Source organism: Scyliorhinus torazame, chromosome 8 (genome assembly GCF_047496885.1).
Source record: "Scyliorhinus torazame isolate Kashiwa2021f chromosome 8, sScyTor2.1, whole genome shotgun sequence".
Classification (NCBI taxonomy): Eukaryota; Metazoa; Chordata; class Chondrichthyes; order Carcharhiniformes; family Scyliorhinidae; genus Scyliorhinus; species Scyliorhinus torazame.
Window position 1 is genome coordinate 245,100,829 of NC_092714.1, and position 22,526 is coordinate 245,123,354.

The 22,526-nt window shown below is 49.3% G+C and overlaps 1 protein-coding gene and 1 long non-coding RNA gene across 3 annotated transcripts in view; both read left to right on the forward strand.

Annotated features, from left to right (window-relative positions):
- Positions 1-22,526, forward strand: part of LOC140428497 (disks large-associated protein 4-like) — a 730,056-nt gene that overhangs the window by 627,441 nt on the left and 80,089 nt on the right. The window lies entirely within an intron of this gene.
- Positions 1,816-22,526, forward strand: part of LOC140428499 (uncharacterized) — a 51,428-nt gene continuing 30,717 nt past the window's right edge. Inside the window, exon 1 of the long non-coding RNA XR_011948799.1 lies at positions 1,816-1,914. This is a non-coding gene — a long non-coding RNA (uncharacterized lncRNA). The remainder of the gene's footprint in view (positions 1,915-22,526) is intronic.

The following is a 22,526-nucleotide window of genomic DNA, read 5'->3' on the forward strand; positions in this document are numbered from 1 at the left end:
TGTATAAAACATTGGTTAGGCCACAGCTAGAGTATTGCGTGCAGTTCTGGAGTCCACGTTATAGAAGGCATATGATAGCACTTGAAAGGGTGCAGAGGAGATTTACCAGGATGTTGCCTGGGCTGGAGGGTTTTAGCTATGAAGAGAGATTGGATAGACTTGGATTGTTTTCCTCAGAGCAGAGGAGATGGGGGGGGGGGGGGGGACATGATTGAGATGTACAAAATTATGAGGGGCACAGATAGAGCAGACAGGAAGAAACGTTTCCCCCTGATGGAGGAATCAATGATCGGGGACACAGATTTGCAGAAAGTTTAGATGAGAGGAAAAACGTTTTAACCCAGAGGATGGGGGTAGTCTGGGACTCGCTGCCTGAAACAGTGGTGGAGGCAGAGACTATCATATCATTTAAGAAGTATTTAGATGTGCACTTCCAATGCCACAGCATTCAAAGCTTTGGGCCAAGTGCTGGGAAATGGGATTAGGGATTAGAATAGTTAGGTGGTTGTTTGTGACCAGTGCAAACTCGATGGGCCGAACGGCCTTTTCTGTACTGTATGACTAATTTGACAGAGGGCGTTGTATAAACTGTGTCCTCTCTGCAACCTCTGCTCCATTCTACAAACTCAGAGGTAATGAAACTGCATCTCCCAAACTTGTGGACACGTCATCTACCACTCTCCCCTCCATCCCTGTGAGGATGCAGTAGCGCTCCCTGCCAAAGCTGGGAAATCACCACAACGGAGTTGGAGTCCATATAATAGCTAATCAGCGATTCCGTCTGAATACAAGTCCCATATGATTCACATGGTTTTGGATATGGACTTTGGGAGTGTTTCTGTTTCTAAGATATATATTTTTTTAAATCAGCCTGCATGTTCTCTTTGCTTCTGTGTGGGTTTTCTCCCGCGGACCAAAGATGTGCAGGCTGGGTGGGTTGGCTATGCTAGATTGGTCCTCCGTGTCCAAAGGTTAGGTGGGATTACAGGGAGGGGGAAGAGTACCTCGGCAGGATAGAGTCCGTTAGACTTGACGGCCCGAATAGCCTCCTTCAGCACTATAGGGATTCACTGGCCATATAGGACCTCAGGGTATCATAGAGTTCTAGCTCTTACCCTACAGCCCTTCACCCTGTTGAAGGAGCTATTTAAATGCAAGTTGTTACCTGTGCCTTGAACATTGATTGGGGCTCGGCACTCGCGACTTGGATTGTGTTGCTCGCCTCTGCTGTATATTAAACTCTGACATCGGAGTCTGTGCGTGCATATGCTCCAACTGTGGTAGCTGCTGTCTGTCTCTCTTGCTTTAAATCGCAGTGCCCGGGGCTCCACATGACACGCTGACTGTGCTTTAAAATCGTAGTAACTGAGATCCCGAGTACTACCAACCACGCCTGTGGTGTTTCCCTGGCTTGTCAGCTCAGGAACACAGGCGGGAAAGGTGGCTTTGGAGAGGAAAGACGGGCAGAAGGGTGAATTGTAACGAGTTATACATATGCTGGAAAACATTGATAGATGGGGGGGGGTCGGAAGATTGAAAGTTTGCTGAATTTCCTTTCGGTGGGGTTGGGTGAGTTTAGCTGAACTGCGGGTCCGATCGGGAAGGGTGCGCTGTGCTTGGCTGCAAGGTGCCCCTTCCCCGGGACGCCGGCTGGAGTAGCCAACACCTCCCCGGCTGACACGCGCGGCTTTTGTCGCCCAGCGGGCTCGTGCCGCCGAGCGAGCCCCGCCCTCCTGGCTGTTGTGGGGGTGAGGGGCGTGCCCGCCGCCCACCCCCCCCCGGGCCTCGCGTCACTTCCGGCCTGTGTGTGCACGCGCGGGAGCCATGGCGGGCTCGCGGCTGGGCGGAATTTTCAGTGTAACGGACGTGCACAGGACGGCGGGAACCCCCCTTGGAGACGGACGGCGCCGGCAGGTGAGAGAGTGAGAATATAACCCCTCAGCCCGGGGTGCCTTTAAACCGCGGCCTGCCTGTCTCAGCACCTATGTGTGTGAGTGAATGGGGCGCTCCGGCTGCCGTCGCCGCTGCTCTTTACTCCCGGCGGCCGCCTCTTACCCGCTCCTTTTGTGTTTTGCTTTGGGGAGTAGGGTGGTTTCAGAAGCATCTTTAAAATGTGAATAGGGGCGGGTTCGGATTCACGCTCCGTCCCCGGTACACTGATGATGATTCTCCTGAGGGAACCGGCGAGACCGGTCCTCCCCAGCCCCGTGTGTTCGGTCACCCCGGCCGCCGGGTGCTCCGAGCCCCCCTCCTTTCCTCATCACAAACCTTCCCCCCTTTAAATCGGGCCAACTTCACAGGCGGCGCTGAAGAGGCTGGAAACTACTGGACGCGATGTTGTCAACTCCCACTTTGCCCTGTCTGCATCTCTCAGTCTTTGTAGTTGTCAAGTTGTTTCATGACCACTTACGTGGCCTGAATCCCTCCTTCCCCTGTTCTCCCTCTCCTTATCCCTCCCCTTTCCTTCCTCTCCTTTCTCTCTCTCCTTTCCTCCCTTCCCTCCTCTCCCGATCCTTTCCTCCCTCCCCTCTCCGATCCTCTCCTCCCTTCTCCGATCCTCTCCTCACTCTCTTTATCTTTCTTGGCCGCCCCTTTATTCTGTGCACCCGGCCAAGTTGTCGATGTGATTGATTTGCAAGAACATCCGCCAGGTTTGAGTGTTAATTTTTCGGTATTTTTTTCACCCCCAACCTCCTCCACCGGGCAAAATTGTTAACATTTTGCAGTCTTTCGTTACTGTGTAATCGTTGCTCAGGGAATAACTTCACTGGGGATTTTTTTGGGGGGTGATGAATTTGCTTGTAAGGCATGGAGCACGGTCGCAATTTACTGTAGGCAGCGGGTTGATCATGTAACTTCATCCATGGCCAACTTTTTAAAAAAACTTCATGCTTTTCCACCCTTTTCATTGTAATGCAGGGTGGTGACCATGAAACGGTGGTGGTAATCGTTTGTAAGCTTTTAGACCTTCAGCATTTGTTGTACTTTTCCTGTGAACAATGAGGTGCAGTGTGCACCAGCAGCCTGAAGTCATGGTCCAAACATTTTTGTTGAAATGATAATGAAGCAGTAGGAGTATTGTGGTTGCATGTTTCTGTATATAATACATTGGTTTCAGTTTTGGATAGGTCCAGATTTGATGTATACGCAGAGGAACCTCATCATCCCCGACTTTTGTATACTGTTCCTTTGAAATGCCTCTGATTCTGCGCCACTATTTCAGTATTGATAGTGTAGCACCAACTGATTGCTGTGTATCAAGAGCATTTTCTCTTGCTCACTCAGTAGAGCACCTTTTAAAGAACTTCCTGTGGTAATGGGGTCAGGAAGAGGGAGAGCATCAGCTCAAGGGTGGATGTGGTGAGGCAGATTGGACATTGTGCAGAGCAAGTAGCTCTACCTCAGTTAGTTGTAAACACAGATTAATTTAATTTGTTTCCAGGTGGGCGCGAAATCTAGCAATTTGTTCACTGTTGATTTATGTAAATAAGTGGCACAATTCTTTCACTTGCCGAAACAATAGACTATGATTCTGGTAATTGGACAATGCAGCCAAATGCCACAGATAACATTGTGATTCTCAACAACTGGCCAAGTCAGTGCATATAAGTCATAGCTTTGGAAAAGATGAATCAACAAAAGCCAATGATGCAAAACAATGAACTAATGTGTTGTGGTCTATATGATTGTGAGTAGTCTGTTGTTTAAATATGATTAATGTCTGAATCATTTGCTGAATACATGCTGTCTGAGCAATGGGTCTTGGGAGGTTTTGATGTGTGAGGAGTATGAATGCAAGGTTGTCTTGGGCCACTTTGTGAATATCACAGTCAGTGTTGTCAAAACAAGTTTTAAAAATATTAAGTGTGCATTCCCTCTATTTTAATCCTGAGCACCCTATAAATCTTCCACTTTTTTTTTTGAACAGCAGCCCAACCAGTTATTGTCAACCAGCACCTCCACTACTTAGCTGAACTTGTCCTTGCCTTAAACCTCTTGCCCTCACGCTAATCTTGAGAGTTTTGTTACCTATGCCTTTTTGATCCATACTCCCTCCGTTTCTTATCTCCTCAGCTGTAGCCAGACAATTAACCTGCAATGCCTTCTTTCCTTTTCCTGCACTGTTGCCTCTGGAGTCCCCCATGGATTTATTCTTGGCTGGCTCCTATTTATCATCTACATGCTGGCCTCCGTGACATAAACTGAAAACACATCAGGTTCCACGTGTACGTTGTTGACAGTTTTAATTCGCAGTGCTTCTCAATCCCGCTCTGATTTGTCCCACTGCTTGCAGTACTTGATGAGCCGAAATTTCCTCTGACACAGTATCAGGAAAGAGAAGCAAGTGATTGTCTTGGGTCCCCTGCCACAAACTCAGTTCCCTAACCACCCCCTCATTCATCCCCCTTGTAACTGAGGCTGAAACAGACCATTTGCAACCCCGCTTTTTTTGTTTATTCTTTCATGGAATGTGGGTGTCGTGGCGCGGCCAGCATTTGTTGCCCATCCCAAATTACCCTTGAACCGAGTGGTTTGTGAGACCATTGCAAAGGACACGGGTGGTGGTAACTGGGGTGGCATGGTGACAGTGGTTAGCACCGCTACATCACCAGCATCAGGGACCCAGGTTTGATTCCGACCTTGGGTGACTGTGTGTGTGGAGTTTGCACATTCTCCCCGTGTCTGCACAGGTTACCTCCAGGTACTCTATTTCCTCCCACACTCCAAAGATGTGCAGATGGATTGGCCATTCTAAATTGCCCTTGGTGTCCAAAGGATACGAGGGTTTATGAGGTTGCAGGGATAGGGCACTCTTTTGGGTATTCAGTGTGGACCCGATGGGCCAAATGGCCTCCTTCTGCACTGTAGTGATTCTATGACCATCAACCACATTGGAGTAATGTGTGGACAGACCGTGCAAGGATGACAAATTCAAAATATCATGGAAACCTGATTGAAAATTATTGGAAAAACTCAGCATGTGAGGCACCTGTGGATAGAACGAGTTAGCATCAGAATTGGAGAAAAATAGAAATGTAAAAGTTTTTAAGCCAGTAGTAGGGTGTAGGTGGCAGGAAGAGCAAAAAATATCGTGATTGGGTGGAGAGTAGGAGGAATTAAGTAAAAGATTTGATCATGCGACAGCCAACAATGAGTAGTGATGGATATAGCAAAGAAACAAAGGTTGTGTCTGAATAAGGTGTGAATGGCTATATAAAAAACACCTGAAGGGTGAAAGAGCCAAGACCAACCTAGCAAAACAAAGAGAGAGAAAAAACACAGAAAAGTATGGAGGCAGAGGTTATGGTCTAAAGTTATTGAACTTGATGTTAAGTCCAAAAGGCTGTAGGGTATTGAGTTGAAAAGTAAGGAGCTGCTCCTCAAGCTTCATTGGACACTATAACACAGACAGAAAGGTCAGTATGGGAGTAAGGAGAATTAGAAGCTTGCAGTTTGAACAGGGATGTTCAGCAAAGCAATCACCCTGTCTGTTTGGTCTTCCTGCTGTAGAAGAGAGGATGGGAGATTTCCTTCCCTTCAGGACTTCTAGTGAACCAAATGGGGTTTTACAACAATGATAGTTTCTAGTCATTATTACTGAGGTGAACTTTTCACTCCAAATTCTATTGATTGAATTAAATTCCACCAGCGCGGTAGTGGGATTTGAACCCTTGTCCCCAGAGTTCTTTAACCATGGCGCTTTCAGCTCAACTTCCACCGGCCATTACTTTGCACCTTCACGTTGAAATGCTTAGCATGTCACATCTTCCTACTCAAAAAAGCAAAAGTACTACGGATGCTGGAAATCTGAAATAAAAACAGAAACTGTTGCAAATGCTTAGTAGGCCTGGCAGCATCTGTGGAGAAAGAGTTAACATTCAGCTACCTTGACTACACTTGCTCATGTGCTGCTTCCTATAAGGACACTCTTCCACTCTCCTCTGGACACACTTGACCCATTACCACCCACTTTGGCCTTGCAGTATCAACTCTTTTGTCATTAATCTTTCCTGCCTTCCACCCATTGGCAGACTTTTCCTTTTTCTTTTTTTTATTCCAGCCCATACCCAAACATTTTTACTTGGAGATTTCCAGCATTTTCTGTTTTTAGCTTCAAAGCACTTCTTAAACATTCTCTAGTTTTTAAATCCAGTGTATATCGCTTAAAATTACGTAGCACGTACTGCACAGACTTTGGCCAATTGGCCCAACCAGTGCACGGTGTTTATACTCCACTCTAGCCTATTACATAAATACTGTTACTGTGAGAAATAATATTGAATACTTGTTAAAATATTATTTACAATGTTCAAACCATTTTTGTAAACCCCAGTGACACGCTGTATTACACCAGTTATTTCAGATCTGAATATAGAGTTCCAGTCTGTTTTCATGTTAATGTTTTATTCATGCTGTTGTCACGTAAATAAGATGTACCAATTGGGCATGAATTCACAGTGGTATAACATCATGGTCCAACTTTTGTGTGTTTTTAAAAGTTACAATTTCTCACTACTTTTTAATTAAAAGGCTATTATTAATCACTTAATCCATCTGTTACAATTTCATAGTTCATAGAATTTATAGTGCAGAAGGAGGCCATTCAGCCCATCGAGTCTGCACCGGCTCTTTGAAAGAACACCCTACCCAAGCCCACACCTCCACCCTATCCCCATAATCCAGTAACCCCATCCAACACTAAGGGCAATTTAGCATGGCCAATCCAACTAACCTGCACATGTTTGGACTGTGGGAGGAAACCGGAGCACCCGGAGGAAACCCACGCACACACTGGGAGAACGTGCAGACTCCGCACAGACAGTGACCCAAGTCGGGAATCAAACCTGGGACCCTGGAGCTGTGAAGCAATTGTGCTAACCACCGTGCTGCCCTGGAGCTTTGAATATGTTGCACTATATTTAGTGGATGGTGCTCATCGATGGTGTAGGGAGTGAATGTTTATTGTGCCAATCAAGCAAGCTGCTTTGTCCGAGATGGTGTTGTTGGAGTTGCAACCATCCAGGCAAGTGGAGAGTATTCCATCTGTAGATGATGGATGTGCTTTGTAGGAGTCTGGAGGTGAATTACTCTCCCCAAAATTCCCATCCTCTAACCTGCTCTTCTAGCCATAGTATTTATTATATGACTGGTCCAGTCCAGTTTCTGGTCAATGGTAAACCACATAATATGTCAATATTGGAGATTCAGCAATGGTAATGCTATTGAATGTCACTTTTGGGGGAGGGAGGAGGGAGGGAGGGAGGGGGGGGGAGAAAGAGGATGATCATTGCTTGCAGCATGTATCAGTCCAAGCCTGAATATTGTCTCGGTCTTGTTTTATATGAACGCATATTGCTTCAGTATCTGAGGAGTTGTGAACATTGCTGAACATTGTGCAATCATCAATGAACATAACCATTTCATAGAATTTACAGTGCAGAAGGAGGCCATTCGGCCTATCGAGTCTGCACCGGCTCTTTGAAAGAGCACCCTACCCAAGCCCACACCTCCACCCTATCCCCATAACCCAGTAACCCCATTCAACACTAAGGGCAATTTATCATGGCCAATCCACCTAACCTGCACGTCTATAAATAACATCCCATGCACACACGGGGAGAACGTGCAGACTCCGCACAGACAGTGACCCAGTCGGGAATCGAACCTGGGACCCTGGAGCTGTGAAACAATTGTGCTAACTACTGTGCTGCCCTTATTTCTGACCTTATTGTAGGAAAGTAATTGATGAAGCAGCTGAGGGTGGTTGGGCTACGGACACTATCCTGAGTAAGTACTGCCGTGATGACCTGAGACTAAATGATTGATCCACAAGGCACAAATGGGAGTGTGATGGATACTCTCCACTTGTTAGGATGAGTACATCTCCACCTATATTCGAGAAGAAGCACAAACCATCTGGGACAAAGCCCGTTTGATTGACATCCTGTCCACCACCACCACCATTGATGCACAATGGCCACAGTGTGCACTATTACCAAATGCATTGTAACAACTCCTCAAACCTCCTTCCACAGCATCTGTCAAACTCACAGCCCCTCGCCACCTAAAAGGACAAGGGCAGAAGACATATGGGAGCATTGGCACCTGCAAGTTCCCCTCCTAGCCACACACCATCCTGACTTGGAAATATATCGTCGGTTCGCTGTTACTGGGCCAAAATATTGGAGCTCGCTCCCTCACTGCACTGGGTATACATACATTACAGGGACTATAGTGGATTAGGAAAGCCCGCTACCTTATTCCAGAGGTAATTAGTGATAGGTGGTACATGCTGACCTTGCCAGTGACACCACATCCCGTGAATGAATACATTTTTAAAAATTTAATTTAATTTAAAAAAAAATTTAAAGTACCCAATTAATTTTTTCCAATTTAAGGGGCAATTTAACGTGGCCAATCCACCTAGCCTGTACATCTTTGGGTTGTGGGGAGAATGTGCAAACTCCACACGGTCAGTGACCCAGAGCCGGGATCGAACCTGGGACCTCAGTGTCGTGAGGCAACAGTGCTAACCCACTGTGCCACCGTGCTGCCCAATGAATACATTTTTAAAAGCTTCTTGATGACTGGCTATTTAGCTGCAGTTCTGAGAAGCTAACTGCACAATTTACCGGTATCTGCCCACCAAAATCCCTCAGCTCCATGGTAGCTTTAGATCTTGTATGCTGTATTTTAAATGAAACTTTAATCTTGTTAAACTAGCAGTTAGTTCAAAATCTGTAATTCAATCTGAGTTCTGCATTTATAAATGGTTGAGTTCCAGTTCATGATGACACCAGAAAGGCACGAATGATTTCTGGCCCTGTGCTTGCCTCCCAATATCTCAGATCCTATTAAAGAACTTGCACAGCTACTCATAAAAGCAGCATTGCTTGAAGTGGCAAATGACTATTTGAAAACTTTTGAGCTTTATCCTGTTCTGGTTGATTGTCGGGTTAATTCATTGCCTGACATGGTATTGAGTTATATTCTAGAATTATTTCATGTTTGACCCTTGAAAAGGTTCAGCATAGACTGGTTTAGTAAACAAACAGAGGGGTCTGCTATAATTGGGCTCAGTGGATGAGGCACGTGGAAATCAGCTGTGTTTTCACCTCGTGGTTTCTACTTTGTAACTTGTGCGAGAGTGTACATAGGGTTGGATATTGAATTGCAGGAAAGATTAAGCTCTGGCTTGACTAATTGTCCCTCAAACATAAATGGCCAAGCGATTTCTTTCAGTTATAGGGTAACCTGTGTTTATACTGTTTTTCGGCTGCGTAGGTCATACCTGAGCAATTTTGTACATTATGTAAATATTAACGTAGCTGTACTGGAATAGTTTCATTAGGGACACAGCTAGTTACTGAGCACAGGACAACAGTCAGGCTATTGTCGGGGCCAGGAGCAATTTGCTCTGTTATTAACTGATGATCTTTGAGTCCTATCTTACTTTTTCTTACTTTATTAGGTGGTGTATGTATGGTAAGGATTGAGTCCTTTACCTTGTAGATGGCATTGCTTTCAATCATTTGCAGTGATGTGTTCCCTATTGTGTATTATTATGCTGAATTTCAGGCTGATGTATGTATAAAAGAGTGGTCCCGGCACTGATCTCTTTTTAAAAAAAATATGTTTATTCAAATTTTCCAACAACATTTTTAACAAACCCCCCTTACAAAAAGAAAGAAACACAAACACAACAGTCAAGAATTATTCAAAACTTTTACATTGGGTTTCCCCATATACAGTAACCCCCCCATCCCCCCCATATGTCATTCAAAGGTACCCGTAGGGAAGCCCCCCACCCACCCGAATTCCCTTCCCCCCCCCCACCCCAACCCTTGGGTTGCTGCTGCTGCTGACCTCCTCCTAACGCTCCGCGAGATAGTCTCGGAACGGTTGCCACCGCCTGAAGAACCCCTGCACAGACCCTCGTAAGGCAAACTTTATCCTCTCCAGCTTAATGAACCCTGCCATGTCATTTATCCAGGCTTCCACACTGGGGGGGCTTTGCGTCCTTACATAATAGCAAGATCCTCCGCCGGGCTACCAGGGACGCAAAGGCCAGGATACCGGCCTCTTTCGCCTCCTGCACTCCCGGCTCGTCCGTTACCCCAAATAGTGCCAACCCCCAACTCGGTACGACCTGGACTTTCACCACCTGGACATGGTCCTCGTGAAACCCCTCCAAAACCCATCCAGTGCCGGGCACGGCCAGAACATGTGGACGTGATTCGTAGGGCTTCCCGAGCACCTCCCACATCTATCCTCCACCCCAAAGAACCAACTCAACCTCACCCCTGTCATATGCGCTCTGTGAATAACCTTGAATTGTATTGGACTGAGCCTGGTGCAAGAGGAGGTAGAATTAACCCTACTCAGGGCATCAGCCCACAGACCCTCATCTATCTCCTCCCCAAGCTTCTCCTCCCACTTGCCCTTTAACTCCTCTACCGAGGCCTCCTCCTCTTCTTTGAGCTCCTGGTAGATCGCCAAAACCCCGCCTTCTCCAACCCATACACCCGAAATCACCCTGTCCTGACTCCCCTGTGCCGGGAGTAGCGGGAATTCCCTCACCTGCTGCCTCACAAACGCCCTCACTTGCATATACCTGAAAGCATTTCCCGGGGGTAACCCAAACTTCTCCTCCAGCGCCCCCAGGCTCGAAACGTCCCATCTATAAACAGGTCCCCCATTCTTCTAGTCCCTGCCCGATGCCAGCTCCGAAATCCCCCATCCATCCTTCCCGGGACGAACCGATGGTTCTCCCGAATCGGGGACAAAACTGAGGCTCCCACCTCGCCCCTGTGTCGTCTCCACTGCCCCCAGATCTTCAACGTCACCGCCACCACCGGACTCGTGGTGCACCTTGTCGGCGAGAGCGGCAGCGGTGCCGTCGCCAGCGCCCTCAGGCTCGTGCCCACTCAGGACGCCATCTCCAACCTCTTCCACGCCACCCCCTCTCCCTCCATTACCCACTTACGGATCATCACCACATTGGCAGCCCAATAATAGTTGCACAAATTTGGCAGAGCCAGCCCTCCCCTGTCCCTACTACGCTCCAGAAACACCCTCTTTACCCTCGGGGTCTTATTTGCCCACACGAAACCCATGATACTCCTACCTACCCGTTTAAAAAAGGCCTTGGGAATCATAATGGGAAGGCACTGGAACACAAAGAGAAACCTCGGGAGGACCATCATTTTAACCGACTGCATCCTGCCCGCTAGCGAGAGTGGCAGCACATCCCATCTTTTGAAATCCTCCTCCATCTGCTCCACCAACAGCGTCAAATTGAGTTTGTGCAGGGCCTCCCAACTCCCAGCCACCTGGATCCCTAAGTATCGAAAGCTCCTTTCCGCCCTCTTCAACGGCAGATCGTCTATCCCCCTTCCCTGGTCACCTGGATGCACCACAAAGAGCTCACTTTTCCCTACATTAAGCTTATACCCCAAGAAGTCCCCAAACTCCCTTAAGATCCGCATGACCTCCGCCATCCCCTCCACTGGATCTGCCACATACAGCAACAGGTCGTACACATACAGCGACACCCGGTGTTCCTCTCCCCCTCGGACCAGTCCCCTCCATTTCCTGGACTCCTTTAGTGCCATAGCCAGAGGCTCAATTGCCACTGCAAACAGCAAGGGGCACAGGGGGCACCCCTGCCTCGTCCCTCGGTACAGCCGAAAGTACTCCGACCTCCGCCGATTCGTAGCCACACTCGCCACCAGGGCTCTATATAGCAGTCTGATCCAGCTGATGACCCCCTCCCCGAACCCAAACCTCCGCAGCACTTCCCAAAGATACTCCCACTCCACCCAGTCGAAGGCCTTCTCCGCGTCCATAGCTGCCACTACCTCCGCTTCTCCCTCCACCGAGGGCATCATAATCACATTGAGGAGCCTCTGCACATGTGTTTAGCTGCCTGCCCTTTACAAATCCCGTCTGGTCCTCATGAATCACCCCCGGGACTCAGTCTTCAATTCTCGTGGCCAGTACTTTTGCCAGCAACTTAGCATCCACATTGAGGAGCGAGATCGGTCTATACGACCCACACTGCAGTGGGTCCTTGTCGCGCTTCAGGATCAGAGAGATCAGCGCCCCGGACATTGTCGGGGGCAAGGTTCCCCCCTCCCTTGCCTTATTGAAAGTCCTCACTAGCAACAGACCTAGCAGGTCCACGTATTTCCTGTAAAACTCGACTGGGAACCCATCTGGCCCCGGGGCCTTCCCCGCCTGCATGCTCCCCAATCCTTTAACCAGCTCCTCCAGCCCAATTGGCGCTCTAAACCAGCCACCTCCTGCTCCTCCACCCTCGGGAACCTCAGCTGATCCAAAAATCGTCGCATCCCCTCTTCCCCCGCTGGGGGCTCAGATCTGTACAGATCCCCATAGAAGTCCCTAAATACCTTGTTTATTACATAGATTACATAGAACATACAGTGCAGAAGGAGGCCATTCGGCCCATCGAGTCTGCACCGACCCACATTAATCCCTCACTTCCACCCAATAACCCCTCCCAACCCTTATGGACACTACGGGTAATTTAGCATGGCCAATCCACCTAACCTGCACGTCTTTGGACTGTGGGAGGAAACCGGAGCACCCGGAGGAAACCCACGCGGACACGGGGAGAACGTGCAAACTCCGCACAGACAGTGACCCAGCGGGGAATCGAACCTGGGACCCTGGCGCTGTGAAGCCACAGTGCTAATCACTTGTGCTACCGTGCTGCCCATTCTCACCGCACTCCGCGCCGTATTCCCCCCGCTATCCGTAACTCCACCTATCTCCCTCGCTGCCTCCCTCTTATGAAGCTGGTGTGCCAGCAACCGACTCGCCGTCTCCCCGTACTCATACGTCGCACCCTGCGCTTTCCTCCACTGTGCCTCTGCTTTCCTTGTGGTCAATAGGTCGAACTCCGTCTGGAGGTTCCGCCGCTCCCTGAGTAGTCCCTCCTCGGGGGCCTCTACATATCTCCTGTCCACCCTTAAGATCTCCCCCACCAACCTCTCCCTTTCCCTGCTCTCTCTTCTCCCTGTGGGCCCTGATGGAGATTAACTCTCCCCTGACCACCGCCTTCAGCGCCTCCCAGACTACCCGCAGCTGCACCTCCCCGTTGTCATTGGCCTCCAAATATCTTTCAATGCACCCCCGCACCCACCCACACACCACCTCATCCACCAATAATCCCACATCTAGATGCCACAGCGGGCGCTGGACCCTCTCCTCTCCTAACTCCAGCTCCACCCTGTGTGGGGCGTGGTCTGAGATGGTTATGGCCGAATACTCCGTTCCCTCCACTTTCGGGATTAGCGCCCTACTCAAAATAAAAAAATCTATCCGGGAGTAGGCTCTATGGATGTGGGAAAAGAATGAAAATTCCCTGGCCTGGGCCTGACAAACCTCCATGGATCCACCCCCCCCCCCCCCCCATCTGGTCCATAAACCCCCTAAGCACCTTGGCCGCAGCCGGCCTCCTACCCGTCCTGGACCTAGAGCGATCCAGTGCTGGGTCCAGCACCGAGTTGAAATCCCCCCCATTATCAAGCTTCCTACCTCCAGGTCTGGAATCCGACCCAGCATGTGTTTCATAAATCCGGCATCATCCCAGTTCGGGGCATATACGTTTACCAGTACCACCTGCACCCCCTGCAACCTACTGCTCACCATCACATATCGACCTCCATTATCCACTACAATATTCATTGCCTCAAACGACACCCGCTTCCCCACCAGTATTGCAACCCCTCTGTTCTTCGCATGCAGCCATGAATGGAATACCTGTCCTACCCATCCCTTTCTCAGCCTAACCTGATTTGCCACCTTCAAATGTGTCTCCTGGAGCATAACCACGTCCGCCTTCAGTCCCTTCCAGTGCGTGAACACCCGGGCCCTCCTGACCGGCCCATTCAGGCTCCTCACATTCCAAGTTATCAGCCGGATTGGGGGCCTACTCACCCCCCCCCCCCCCCCCCCCACACCCCCGACTAGCCATCTCCTTTTCCAGGCCAGCCACGTGCCCGCGCCTCCCGCACCCTCCAGTCCCCCAGACGGCGGACCCCCGACCACCTCTCCTACTTCCAGCTCCCCTTTGGCCAGTGCAGCACCAATCCTATACCCTCCCCCTCCCCCGGCTAGATCCACATCTAGCCCTTTTACTCCCCCCATAACACTCCCATAAGTTAGCTGACTCCTGCTGACCCTGGCCTCTCCCACCATTCCATCGAACCCCTCCAGTGTGAGAATCCCCCCTCCCCCTCCCTGGCAGTCAGTGTGCGCTCCTCTCCAGCACCGCCCATCTTCCCCCCCCCCCCCCCCCCCCCCCCCCATCCTTCCCCAGCGCGGGAAAAAGCCCGCGCTTCCCTGAGCCGGCCCCGCCCCTCTGGCGCAGCTCCTTTTGTGGCCTTACCCCAATTCCCCATCCCCGGGCCTCCACTCCCCCTCTTCCTTCGTGTGGGTCTGCCCCTCCAACTCCGCCCACACTCTCCCCATCAAATCCCTTCACCCATCCCCATCCAGCACCCAAACCAGGGGAACATTCCCTAAACGTAATAAACACCATATACACAGTAAACATCCCCCCACAATAGACCCTCAGTTTGAGTCCAACTTTTCAGTTTGTATAAAGTTCCATGTGAAATAGTGGTGCCGATCCTGGAACGTGACCCACAATCGCGCTGGCTGCAGCATACCGGACTTCACCCCCCTTCGATGGAGCACCGCCTTAGCCCGATTGAAACCAGCTCTCTTCTTAGCCACCTCTGCACTCCAGTCCTGGTAGATTCGGATCTCCGTGTTCTCCCACCTGCTGCTCCACTCTTTCTTGGCCCATCTCAGGACACACTCTCTGTCCATAAAGCGGTGAAACCTCACCACTACCGCCCTTGGCGGCTCGTTGGCCTTGGGTCTCCTTGCTAGGACCCGGTGAGCCCCATCTAGCTCCAGAGTCCTCGGGAAGGCTCCTGCGCCCATCAGCGAATTGAGCATCGTGCTCACATATGCCCCAGCATCGAGCCCCTCCACTCCTTCGGGGAGACCCAGAATCCGAAGATTCTTCCTCCTCGACCTATTCTCCAGGTCCTCAAATCTTTCCGCCCACCTCTTGTGCAGCGCCTCGTGCGCCTCCACCTTCACCGCCAGGCCCAAGATCTCGTCCTCGTTCTCCGAGACTTTTTGCCGCACCTCCCGGATCGCCGCCCTTGGGCCTTCTGGGTCTCCACTAGCTTCTCAATCACCGCCTTCATTGGCACCAGCATTTCGGTTTTCAGCTCCTCAAAGCAGCGTCTAAGAAACCTCTGCTGCTCCTGCGACTAGTGCGCCCATGCTGCTTGGTCTCCACCTGCCACCATCTTGTTTTTTCTTCCTCTCACTTTTCGCTGCTCCAAGATCACTTTTTTCACCGCTCCACTCCTGGTCCAATCCATATAATATCGGGGGGACCTTGCTGTCACCTTCCCACACTGGAAGCCGTCGAACAATTGCCGTTGGGGGCCCCTCTAGAGAGCCCAAAAGTCCGTTCCTGGTGGGAGCTGCCGAACGTGCGACCTACCAAGACATAGCCGCACCCGGAAGTCCCCAGCACTGATCTCTGGGATACACCACCATTTATGTTCGCCCGATCTATTTCTGTTCTTTAGCCAACCTATAAATAATGCTCCTATGTTTCCTTTACACCATGCACCCTAATATTTGAAGCAAGCCTCCTCGGCCATATTTCATTAAACTCAAAATCAAAATCTTCAAAATTAACATACATGATATTTCTTGTATCAAAACGTTTTCATTTTTTGGTAAGTGAGGTTGCCAGGCATGATTTGCTTTTCATATATCCATGTGGGATGTTATTTATTAATCCATCTCTTTTTAGGTTAGTATTTGGTACCTAAAATTGACTCTATATTGGTAAAGATCAATGACAACTCTCATCTGAATTCTAAATGACGATTTTGTAATAAAAATAGATTTTAATTCTGAAGATGAGCTTGACGTGCCCCAGCTTATTGTATTTGTAAATACTGCATTTGTATCAAGATCAAGAGCCAAAATACTTTTAGGTTTAAAACCTTGCTTCTTTCCTATAAATCTTCAGTGAATGTTCAGGCTTTTTTATCATTTGTGTGTGGGAGAAAAAGCTATTTGTGGGATACCATTGTTCTTTGTTAATGATGAGCTTTTTATGAATGTCTTATGGAGGTGTTAATGAACTGTGGTGAATATAAAAACTATCAGCAGGGAAGTGACTTGAACAGATCCTTATAGCAGTTTTACTGTAATTGGAACATAATAGATCCTCTTTCCTATCAGTTCTTGTGATGCAAGGTAATGGAAGTAACTGTCATGATATACAAACACACACACAATGATATACAGACAAGCAGCTAATGGACACAGAGGACAGGACATGACCAATAAGCAGGCAGGATACTCAGGGGTGGGATCTGACTATAAAAGACATGAGGCACTCACACGCCATCTCTTTCCACTGATGAACATCTAGAGAGTCAATCAAGGGTGTTACAATCTCACACCTCCACCACGTGGTCAGTTCAGTCAGACAGAGTAACCGTACTTAAGTTAGCAGAGAGTCGAACTCCCAGAGAACTGTGCTATTAGTTCAATAAACCTGATTGAACTAACTTCAAGGTCTGGAGTATCTTTCTGATCTAAGCTGCATCCAGTTGCAGTCAGTGTTAGACCAATGGACCAAAGACGACAGTAACCTTTTTCTTTTTTTTTTTTTTAGAAAATATTTTATTGAAGCATTTGTAATTTTCAGTTTAACAATTTAACATTTCTTAAACAACCGAGTGGGCCGGCAAGCGCAACAACATTCAAGTAACATCTACCCCCCCCCACCCTATCTCCCGATTACTCGTATATTAAGTTCCCTGTCCTTGTTTTACACTACCATGCCTCCCATTCTCTCTCCTCCCCCCCCCCCCTACTGCTGACGTTCAATTTTCCTTAAATAAATTGATGAACAGCTGCCACCACCGCGCGAACCCCTGGGTTGAACCTCTCAAGGTGAACTTAATTTTTTCCAGACTGAGAAACTCTGCCATGCCGCTAACCCATACGCCTGACTTTGGAGGCTCCAAGTCCCTCCGTCCCAGCAAAATCCGTCTCCGAGCCACCAAGGAGGAGAAGGCCAGAACATCGGCCCCGGCCCCGGATCTTCCGATACCCCAAATATTGCCATTTCCGGACTCTGTCACCCTCCCTTCCAGGACCTCTGACATGACATCCACAAATCCCTGCCAGAATCCCCTCAACTTCAGACATGCCCAGAACATATGCACATGAGATGTAACCTTTTTCATCGAATAATCGTTCCACAATGGATATCTTATTCCAGACTACAGTGAAAGTAATATTTTCTAGTTTAAATTCTGCTGAAAGTCCAGTGCAAATCCAGAATCAAAGTCTGTTGCTCCTTTTAGACTGCATCTCTGTTTGAAAGCTTTTGTGAATGGTTCATAACCATTTGAGCACCGTATTTGAGCTTTGCGGCAGTTAGTTGAGTGGGCCCTGTGACCATTTTTTTCAGGCAGCTTGGCATTGCTATGGTATTATGTTCTATATTATGTCAAGCGCGTAAGGTGCGAGACCCTCTCTTCTACCTCCCGTTATTGCGCTTGGCGTCAAATTGACACCAGGTTCCAGAGTTATGCTGGCACTCTTCCATTGTTGTGAAACAGAAACTGCTTCATCTTGATGCTGGTTTGACGGTCTAATTGTCCTTATGTAGAACCATAGACATAGCATAGGTTTAATATGTGCTCCAGTGCAACTGTGATTAAAAAGTAACAGGCAATATATATATATATATATAATATATATATATATATATATATATTGCCTATAGCATAGTAAGACATTGTAATCAAACATTATAGATTTTGGTTGTGATATGCTAAGAACAAAGAAAAGTACAGCACAGGAACAGGCCCTTCGACCCTCTAATCCTGCGCCGACTATGCTGCCCGTCTAAACTAAAATCTTCTATCCCTCTATCCCCATCCCATAAGAACAAGTCATATTCAAAAATAGAAGCAGGGACTGCTTCACTTTAAGATATTCTGGATTTTTATTTTCTTTGAACATCTTAATTCAAATAACTTCTCTGAACTGGCAAATCCTTAAAGAATTGACAATATTCAAGAGTTGTGCTTGGAATCCATGGATATAGTTGAATCACCGTAGAAATACCAATGCAGACCAAAATATAATTTAGAATTTAGCTGTGTTGCTGCCACTGTTGTCTTCCCCTGTGCTCTGCTTTCCTCCCACCCCACCCATTTTTGTTCTCTTGCCTGTTCCCTCTTCTGGCTCCCCTGTTTTGGTGGGCGATCAGAGAGGCAAAGGCAAGGGCATCCGCCCTCTTCCCCATGAAGAAATCTGGCTGGTCTGACACCCCGAAAACCGCCACTTTCGGGCATGGCTCCACCCTCATCCCCACCACTTTGGACATTGCCTCGAAGAAGGCTGTCCAGTACCAAGCAAGTCTGGGGCAAGACAAAACGTGTGGGCGTGGTTGGCCGGGCCTCCTTGGCACTGTTCACATCTATTCTCCAGCTCCGGGAAGAACCTGCTTGTTTGCATTCTGGTCAAGTGGGCTCTATGTACCACTTTTAGCTGCCTCGCGCATGTGGAGGTAGAGTTGACCCTGTGCTGTGCTTCGCTCCAGAATCACATCCTATTTCGAACCCCAAGTCTTCATCCCATTTCCTCCTTGTCGTGTCCAGTTCGGTGCCCCCTCCAGCAGTTGTTCGTACATGTCACTACAGTTCCCTCTGCCTAGGATGGCTGCGTCCAGTAGCTCTTCTAATAATGTCTGTCGTGGTGGTCGGGGGTATGCCCTTGTCTCCTTCCGTACAAAGTTTTTAAGCTGCAGGTATCTGAGTTTGTTGCCTTTAGCTAGTTGGAATCTCTGCGTCAGTTCGTTCAGTGTTGTGACCCTACCATCCGTATATAGGTCCCTGACTGTCAGTGTGCCCCTGTCCTGTCTCCACCTTTTGAAGGTGGCGTCGGTGAGTGCTGGTGTGAACCTGTGGTTATTGTCGGACATTTTGGTCAGTCCGCACTGCTGCCGTAGTTGGTTCCACGTCTGGAGGATGGGTATCACCACTTGAGCTGCTGGAGTATTTCTTGGGCGTGGATGGGAGTGCTGCCGTGGTGAGGGCCCGGAGAGAGGTCCCCTTGCAGGAGGCCTCCACGCGCACCTACTCGGCTTCTGGCTCCTTTGTCCATCTGATCACTCTTTCCGCTGTCGCTGCTCAGTGGTAGAATTGTAGGATTGGGAGGACAAGCACTCCCCTGGATTTTGTTTTCTGTCCGACCTTCTTTGTGACCCTGGCATTCCTCTCCCCTCCCTCGCTCTCTCTCTCTCTCTCTCTCTCCCACCCACATACAAACACCATGATTAACTTGTCCAGTGAATTAAAAAAGGTCTTGGGGATATAGATCGGGATGGATCTCAGTAGGAAGAGGTACCCTGGGCAGTATGTTCATTTTGATCGTCTGTACACTCCCCACGTGGGTGAATGTTTCATCTCTGTAGGTCCTTTTTGACTTCCTGTCAGACTGGTCAGGTTCCATTTGTGGATCCGCATCCAGTCAGAAGCGATTTGGATCCCCAGGTAGCAGAATTTGTGTTGGGCTTGTTTAAACTGCAGTCCCACCAGTGCTGCCCCTCCCCCTTGCAGGTTCACTAGGAAAATCTCGCTTTTACTCATGTTGAGTTTGTAGCCCAAGATCCCGGCGTCTTCCCCGCCTGCATGGAGCTTTTACTCTCCCAGTTCTAGCGGTGCTCCTAGGCCCCGTTTTCTGTCCTTCCCTCATGACTGGCAAGTCCAGTCCATCGAGGAACTGTTTCACCCCAAGTCCCCTGTTGGGGCTCTGAGGTGTACAGTCCCTGGTAAAAGTCTTCCAACGGCTGTGTTAGCCTTGTCTAGGTGTGTTTCTAGCATGCCTCTGTTGTCTCTAATTTGCGCGATCTACCTGGTAGCTGCCTGCTTTCCTAGCTGGTGCACCAACAGACTGCTGGCTTTGTCCCCGTGTTCATATAGGGCCCCCCGTGCCTGGCGGAGTTGATGAACTGCTTTCCTCATGGCGAGCAGGTCAGAGTCCATTTGTAGCTTTTTCCTCTCCGCTAAGAGCTCTACGGTCGGGTGAAGACTCTGGATCTTTTCACTGGGCCGTTAAGTCCTCTGACATTCCAGGTGACTATCCCAGTGGGTGTTTTTTGTCCCCCCCTGCTCATGTGGGATTAACCATACTTAACTGGTGGTCATGCCCCTGCACTCTGGGGTTTCCCTTTGTTAGGGGGCCATCCAAGATGGCCGCTGTCACTGCTTTCCCCATGCAGTCGGGTCACTGCGCTCCGGGGTGTCCCTTTGTCCAGGAGCACCCAACACGGCTGCCAACAGTGCGTCCACCACGGAGGTAGGCCCCTGTACTCCAGGATCTCCCTTCGCCCAGAGACCGTACTGGGTGGTTGTCTGCAGTGTTTCTTTGTTCCGGGCCCCTGGTTGCGGCCCAATGTAGCCATATTGTCCTTTTCGCTCCGTTCCTGTCCCTTTCCCCATGACTCCCCTCTTCCCTATCCCCTCTCCTATCCCCTTTCCCCCTTGCAGCAGCTCTTTTCCCCCTTTGCTTCTCCGACCCGCTGTTTGTTCTCCCCACACCCCTTGTTGGTTTGCTACCATGCTGCCGCTCTTTGCCTGGGCCCTTCCCTGCCTCTCCGGTTGTTGCTGCCCCAGCCCGCACTCTGCGACAAACTTATTTGCTTCAGCCGGGGCCGTAATAAAAAGTTCTTTGCCCTGGTATGTGACCCAGAGCTTGGCTGGGTACAACATTCCGAAGCATACGCCACTTGCGTACAGCACTGCTTTCGTCCTGTTGAATTCCACCCTGTGCGTGGCCAGGTCAGCCCCAATGTCCTGATAAATTTGGAGTCTGTGTCCTTCCCAACTGCAGTTCTTTGACTTCCTGGCCCAGCGCACGATGATTTCCTGCGCAGGATGATTTCCTGGTCCTTGTACCGGTATAATTTGGCTATGATGGCCCTTGGTCGTTCCCCGGCCTTGGATTTTGGTCGCAGCGACTAGTGAGCCCTGTCTATTTCTAGTGGGTTAGGGAAGGTCACCCTTCCCACCAGGTTGCCCAGCATTTGGGCCACGTTGTTCATGGGGTCTCTGCCTTTGGTTCCTTCTGGTAGGCCCACGATCCGCAGGTTCTGCCTCCATGACTGATTTTCCTGATCCTCGAGCTTCCCGCTCAGGTTACCCTGCGTCGTGACCAGTCTCTCCACCTCCTTTTCCAGTGCCACGATCCGGTCACTTTGGTCAGTTGCAGCTCTTTCAACGTCTTTGATGGTGGCTACCTGGCCCTCCCCTCCAGTTTCTTTTCGGCCATGCTCAGAGCAATCTGTATTTGCACTAGAGTTTCAGCAAACGCATCTTTCATTGTGGCCTGTATGTCTGTTTCATTTCTTGATGGTGCTCTTTCAGTGCCTCCGAGTTGGAAGCCGCTGTCCAGTTCCCTCCTGGCGAGGGAGAGTTTTGTACTTGGCTGTTCTGCCCTTTTCGCTCCGGCGAGACTTGCGCTCCACTGCCTCATGCGCTGGTCCACTCGTCCAATTGCCTCCGCTCTGGACCCCTTCCATGCCTGGTCCCGGTGCGGCTCCTGCCTTGGCCTTTTCCTGTCATTTTCTTTCTCCTTCTTTCGTCTCCCGTGTTCTTCATGTTCGGGGAACAGATTGGTGATCGTTTCACGGTTCTGTGGGAGGAGAGCGAGAAAAAGAGAGGGAAAAAAAGGACCCCCCAGGGAAAGAGAAAAAAAAGGAAAAGAAAGGAGAACACCCCCCCCCTCAAAAAAAAAAGAACAAAAAGGAGAAGAGAACTGAGAAAACAAAACCCCACTTTAAAAAAAAAAAGAAACCACTTGTCTAAACAAAACCACGGAGAGGGGAAAAAAAAGGAGTTCACCTTTTATCGGGGGCCATCCATGATGCGGCCGTCACTCACCCTAACCCCTGAGAGAGCGAGAAAAGCGAAAAAAGAAAACAACCTGTGGTAAACCACTGTTACTGTATTGTATATATTGTTTGTTGTCTTTGCTGGCTCCGCCTGTGGCTCCTCCCTCAGGCTCTGTGTGAAGGTGGCCAACCTCTGGTCCTGTCCCAGTTTGAGATCAGTTGCCAGCAGGTTCTCGTTTAGCTTATTAAAGCTACAGTTTCGTTCCACAACTTGTCTTTGTATAATTGATGGCACATCAATTAAATTAGCTAAACGATTAAGATGGATGCATCACTCAAGCCGACGCCACTGTGACATTTGATCACTGGCTAAGCAGCTTCGAACCTTACCTCCAATCTGCCGCCGTCGCCGACATCCACAAGCTTCGAGTCCTCAACGCCCTGGTAAGCCCGCAGGTTTTCCTCATCGGGGACGCTGCCTTGTACGAGGAGGAGATAACGCTGCTGAAGTGGCAGTATGTAAAGGCAGTAAATGAGGTGT